This window comes from Olea europaea, unplaced genomic scaffold (assembly GCF_002742605.1).
Source record: "Olea europaea var. sylvestris unplaced genomic scaffold, O_europaea_v1 scaffold3256, whole genome shotgun sequence".
In the NCBI taxonomy this organism is placed as follows: Eukaryota; Viridiplantae; Streptophyta; class Magnoliopsida; order Lamiales; family Oleaceae; genus Olea; species Olea europaea.
In genome coordinates, this window is record NW_019251448.1 from 6,151 (window position 1) to 13,582 (window position 7,432).

Here is a 7,432-nt window from a genome sequence, read left to right on the forward strand (position 1 = left end):
AGGTATAAGTGATAGTCAGTAAGTTTTTGTTTTATCCATAAAACTTGTGCACAACAACTAGCGGTCGAGATATATTCAGCTTCGATGGTAGATAATGCAATGATATTTTGTTTTTTACTAAACAATGATACAAGTGAAAATCCCCAAACGTGACATCTAGCTCAATCAACATCCACATAGCTAAGTAAATCAATATGGGTGACCTTAGAGTACCGGAGACCTAATGTTCTAATGCCACTAAGATATCTAAAAATTTATTTTACGACATTAAGGTTTGATTCTTTATGGTTGTATTGAATTCTAGCACATAAGTGTACTAAATATAACATCGGGTCTACTGAGTACATAAGCACATTACCTAACATTAGGTAAAGAAGGGATCCGATCATACCTCAATATTTTTTTTATATATCTACGGAAGTACCTTGATCGTCTTTATCCAATTTGATTGATGAACTCATTGGAGAGTATTCATTGAATTCAACTTTTCCATTTCAAACATTTTAAGCATTTTTATGATGTACATAGTTTGATTTCATCAATGGATACTGAACTTCATAAGATAATGAAAAAGAAAAAGGGAAAGATGATTTTTGTTTTTTGACAATTTTGGAATGGAAACCAAACTTTCAATGGTGCAGAGTCAGGTTGGACACCACAATGATTGGAAGTTTTTTATAAGTTTGGGATGATTCAATTAAGAACAAGATGTTTAGCAAATAATCTCGCTTTGTGTATTATTCTCTCAAACAATGTCTAGGTGTTTTTGTACATATAGTCAATAATAAAGAAATCCTAAATAACTCGTAAAAAAAATAATATAACATAACATCTGGCCTCGATTAAATTTTTGCTTCCCTGTGCACAAATTGCTTTTCGGCTATACTCCTGACCACGCTTCTTCCAACTTAGTGCACTAAGACTGGTTCTTCTTTTATGCCCATCTTAAAGTTTAGTGTCCTGCTACACTTAATCGTGCTGCTTGAGATGTTTTAGCAATTCATGGTTGGTATAGATTACAAACTCTTTAGGCCATTGGTATGTTTGACATGTCTTTACAGCTCAGAGAAGAGGTTTTTAGTGGAAATTCAAAGTTTCCCTGCTTAGCTTCTTAGAGAAATTCTATTGACCGTTTTTATACTACATTAAAACGACTCCAATTACTTTTTAGTGGCATCACATTCATTCTCAAAATTTTTGTTAAAAGTTAGACAATGCTAAAACAAGTGTAAAACATAACCTATCATTAATAACATTAAATGCGTTTTGTTGATTTATGTCCCAACTTCCCTTTTCATAATTTTAGTGAGTGGTTACTCAGGACAAGGCCAAAAACCTTTCTAATATGAATTCAAGGTAGCAAGCATGCTAAAATTTCTAACAAAATGCTTACAAAAGCTAGCTAAATCGTGAAAGCTTCTTGCCTCAATGATTCTTTTGGGCATTGGCTACTACTTGATGGATTTATCTCTCTCTTTGTCCCCCACAATACCCTTTGTTACTCATAACCCTAAAAAATGAATAGCTCCAAGCACACTTAAAATTAGCATACAGTTTTTCTTGTCACAAAATCAAGTACACATCTCAACTGCTAAAATGCTCATCTAATCTCATGGTGTACACTAGGATATCATCAAAATATGCTGCTACGAAATTTGCCTTTGAATGCAAGCAATACATGGTTTATTAATCTCATGAAAGAATTAGGTGCATTACATAACTAGCCCTCATTTATTTGCTCTTAAAGGTAGTTTTTCACTCATCTTCTTCTTTCATTCTAATTTGGTGATAGCTACTTTTAAAATATATTTCTATTGAAACACACATAACCCATTGGCTTGAACCATTAAAAGATAAACCTAGGAACGCAAAACAAAATTTGATATACTCAACTTCAAAAAAGCTAAAATTATCGAATAAACTTGTCCCAATGATTTCTTGAATCAAGAATCAAGGTTTTGGGGTTGAACACTATAAAGATGAAAATCTTTCGCAACTTCATGAACGTGCAATTAAGAACAAGAGAGACAGCAAATCCTCAACATAATTAATTCAAACAAATAAAAAAAAATGAATTTTTATACAATAAGGATGCCCTATATAGGCTGACTAATAGTTACCTTAAATTACCTGGAAAGAAAATAGATAAACTAATACTTAGAGTCCAAATCAAACTAGGCAGTTCTTCTCATCTGTGCCTCAAACAACCATGCGCACACACTAAAATTTGTTGTGCTCGCATGATACAGTTGTCTTAGGGTTAGTCTAATTGGTCGTTGCATATGCAACCATTTAAGCCACTGCATACACAAAGGTCAATTTTAGTCTTCCTCAATCCTTAACTTGAATCAAATGAACTATGGACGGTTCTTCTTCTTTAACGCCAATTTTAAAGGTTGGTATTGTGTTTGTTGACTTGAATTTTCAGCCCCGATAATTTGGACAAGTCCTTGCAATCTTCGTCAATTTTCCTTACTCTTGACCTTGTTATTGACCTATCCAAAATATAAAATAAACAATCCTTGCTCTACATCACTCTGTGACACTCATCATTTCCTTCATCTTCTAAAGGATTAGCCCCCGTTTGAGCTCCATTAATTTTCATTACATTACATTACATTTTTCTCTTTCCTATTTTCAACCACACAATCTTCCATTATTACACATAAATCGAAATTTTTTCCTTCTTTTTCAACCACTCATTTTTCAAAAAAATACTATTCCACTCATTAATTTTTCCACGTAATGGGGGCCAAACAAGGGCTAAAGTAGCTGATACATTAAGCTCACCTGGAAGGTCTAGTTTTTATGCATTGTCATTGGTCTTCTCTAGGATTTGAAATAGTCCACTTCCTCTCTTCTTTGGACTGGAAAATGCTCCTTTCGCATATGAACTCAAATTCAATCCCGTAGTTCAAATGTCACACGTCTCCTTCCAATACTTGGGAAGCATAACATTCATTCTTCCTTTTAATTTGAAGCAGAATCCTCCAAAGGATTGACTTCACCCAATTCAGCATTCTTCCTCCTATCAAACTTTCCCTTTCGTCAAGAAGTGAAGGATTTAAATCCAAAGGTATTAAACTTACTAAAGTGATACACAATTTCGAAGGAAGAATAAAAGACGCAGTCATATTCATGGCACTAATGCAAACTCTGCATCACGAAAAGAGAACACACCTACATAATGCATTAGCAACTATTTTCTCCTCACCTTGTTTATACTAGCCTATCCTACATAAAAACAGCTCCAATTCCTATTATTGAGGCATCATATTGAATATAAGTTAGGCAGTAAAACATGTGTAGAACGCAACTTATCTTTAATAACATTAATGTGTTTTCTTGTTCAGTGCCCTAATAAAATCCAACATTCTTATTCACAATTTTCAGTGAGTGGAATAGTAAGATGCTAAGATATCCAACAAAACACCTATAAAAGCTAACTAAACCATGAAAGCTTCTTACCTTACTATCAGCTTTTAGGCTTTGGCCAATTCTTGATGGCTCTAGCTTTCTCTTCATCCACCTCAATACTCTTTGTACTAACAACATAACTAAGAAAACAACTCATTCCATATAAAATGTATACTTCTTAAAATTAGCACACAATTTTCCTGTGTCAAAACATCAAGTACACATCTCAAATGACTAAAATGCCCATCTAAAATCTTGTTGTGCACTAGGATGTCATCAAAATACACTACTACAAATTTGTAAATTAATGCACGTAAAACATGGTTCATTAATCTTATAAAAGTACTAGGTGCATTAGTAAGACCAGATGGATAATTAATAACTTATATAGTCCATATTTGGTTGTAAAGATAGTTTTTTTCTTATCTCTTTCTTTCATCCTAATTTGATAATAGCCACTTTTAAGATATATCACCTATGCAATGCATCAAGCATATCATTTAATTTAGGTATAGGATGACGATTCTTTTATATTGACTGCCCTACAATCAATGCAATATCTCAATGTCCATTATTTTAAGTTATAAGCTATTCTTGAGTCTGCTTGATGTGATTTTTTTTTTTTATATGAATGACTCTAAGATTGTGATGAAAATTCAAAAAGTGACCCAACAAAAAATTAGAATCGAAAGGTAAAAGGAAGAAAATCTGATTTTAGAGTCAAAGCTCGGATTCCAATTGATGAACAATGAAGAATGTGTTGACCTATGGCTGACTTCTCATTTTTATTATCACAGACAAATTGGGTTTATGTAGAACAAATTGAATTTGAGTGTTTATAGCGATTATTACAAAAATTGAAGATAAAAAAATCGAGATCAAGAGACTTACAATTGATGATCAACATGGAAACAAAATTGGCAATAGATGGATGTAAAGACAAAAAATAAGCACTCAAATCAAATTACTTTGAAGACAAAATGAAACGCCAAATACTGAGACATTAGATACTTTGAATTCATATGTAACGGAAAAACACTTCAATTCTTAGCATTTATTTGACAATAGCTCAAAAAGAATTTTTATACACAAGAAAGAATCACATTACAAAAACAATTGTATAAAAGTTATTTTCAAAAGATAATTATTTCAAATCAGCGATCAAATTTTTTCAAAATCACTTATCTTGAAAATGAAGTGAAAGAGTCCTTCAAAAGCCAACATTGATCAAAATTATCAAAAAGGAAAGTGTCTATGGACATTCTATCCATTTGGATGCCCTCGACGCTGAAAAATTTGACCGTTCTGTATCTGACGCATAATGACTACTTTTGCACTGTCGGTTTCAAATCCGAACATTCGGATCAATAGATTTTCTTATAGACTACTGTAAATACCACTTCATTTTTTCATTCATTACAACATTTCAAGAGCAATTGAAGTGAGCCACAATTGATATCAACTATTTTTTTTTTCATTCTTTAAAAGATCAAGTAACTTATTTCTAGAAAAACTTTTTGAGTGAATAAAATTATTGAAAATCACCTTTCTCATAAAAGTGTTCCTACTCTAACAAGCTATATTCATCGCTATCTATTAAGGTGTTAGTCTACTTCTCTCTTGGTACTTAATTTTGACTATATCCTTTATTAAGAGAGATGATTTCATTTGTAAAATTTATCCTTGTTTTTAATTGTGGATCATTTAGAGGTCTTGTAAAACTCAGCGGTATGAGGAGCGGTGCTTCTTATTTGTACTTCACTGAAAGCATTATAAAAGGTTGGATTGTACTATAAGTCAATCAATATAGTGAGAAGGGCCTTGCTTGTGCTGGAGTACTTGGTAATGGAGAACGTCGATCATTGCGTTAGATCAAATCTCCACAATTATACCGTTTGCATCCGTTCTCTATTTTTTTATTGCTTGTATATTTTGCTCATTACTTGTCTTAATTTGGCATTGTAAATATGCATATTCATCTTATTGTTTTATTAGCTATTAAATTGATTTTGAACTTGAATTAATTTTCAAAAAAGTTTCAAAAACCAATTCACCCCTCTCTTGGTTAGTTATTCTTGGGCTTTCAATTAGTATCAGAGAAAGGTGCTCATTTTAAGATTTTACAATCTTAAGCAATGGCAAACCACACGCTTCAAACTCTTGAAGGGCACTCTACTAATTGATCTCCCTTCTTTGATGGCATGCATTATAACTATTGGAAAGCTAGGATGCTGATTTATATTCAATCTGTAGTTTATAATACTTGGGTAGTTGTTGAATTGGTCCTTATTAGCCTACCAAGACCATTAAGATAGATGGCCAACCCGAACAAATTATTCCTAAACCTAGTGAGGATTATGATGAAGATGACAAGATAAAGTTATCCTTAAATGCTAGAGCTAAGAATCTACTTTATTGTGCATTGAATGAAAATGAATTTAATCACATTAGTACATATGTGTATATGACATTTGGCATGCATTAGCAGTTACTCATGTGACTATTAGTAAGGTTATGAAAACTAACTACCAAGAGCCCAAATACAAATTGGTACCAAAAATCAAAAATTAAATTGTTCTTGTAGACCAGAGAAAATAAAGAGCAAATGGTTCTTGGATAGCGGATGCTCGAAACTCATGATTGAAATCGATCACTATTGGAGATCATTTAAAGGAAAATTAATTAGCATTGGAAACATTGGTAACCATTCATCCCCCTCTATTGAAAATGTTTAATTAGTCAATAACCTTAAACATAATTTGCTAAGCATTTAGTCAATTATGTGATTTAGGATACAACATTAAATTTGATTCTTTCAACTGCCTTATTAAAGCTACATCAAAAGATGTGATATTTGTAGGAAGTGGTAAAGATGTTTATATCATAAGTATTAAAATTGAAAATAATGAAAAATGTTTATTGAGTTTGAAAGAAAATACTTGGTTGTGGCATAGGAGATTAGGTCATGTTAGCCCATTCTTCTCTAAAAAATTTCCAAAAATTGCTTTGTAAAAAGGATAGCCAAATTTAAAATTTGTAAAAGATAGGATTTGCTTGTCAATTTGGAAAACAAGTAAAAGTTCTTTCAAACCCAAGCTTCTCCACATGGAACTTTTTGGACTAGCTAGATCTATCCTTTCAAAAGAAAAAAAAAAGTGAAACTATTACATCCATTAGAAGTGACTATGGTGAAAAATTTGATAATGCAGCTTTTGACAATTTTTGTAACAAAAATGGATATGAACGTCATTTCTTGACTCCTAGAACTACTCAACAAAATAATGTAGTAGAAATGAAGAATCATACGTTGCAAAAGATGGCTAGAACCATGCTTAATGAAAAATAACCTACCAAAATACTTTTGGGCTGAAGCTGCTAACACCGCTTGCTATATTGTCAGTAGAGTTTTGGTTAGTTGAAAGAGAATTAAAACTCGTTACGGGCTTTGGAAAAATAGAATTCCCAATGTTAGTTAATTTAAGGTTTTTGTCTGCAAATGTTTTATTTTGAACACAAAGTTCGATACATAATCCGATGATGGAATTTTTTTTGGATATTCATCGACTAGCAAAGCGTATAGAGTGTTCAACAAAAGAGTTGTTAAATAATCCATGCATGTCATAGTTGATGAGACTAACACTCTTGATCATGAGAAAAGGTATTGATGATGATGTAGGTTTGGAATATCCATTTGAACTATGGATATTCAAGACCAGAAAAAGGAAGTTCCTAACAAAGAACAAAGTTCAAAGTGAAGAATGGAAGTGAAGAAAAATCAGTCAAAGTTCAAAGTGAGTCCTCACTACCAAAAGATTAGAAGTTCACTCCATCTCATTTGAAGGAACTACTAATAGGCGATCCATCCAAAAGTATAACAACTAGAACGTCTTTTAAAAATCATCTCGGTAGTTTGCATTCCTTTTGCAAGTAGAACCCAAAAATTTCAAAAAGGCCGATTTTTATGAATTTTGGATACAAGCAATGCAAGAAGAACTAAACCAATTTGAAAGAAAAT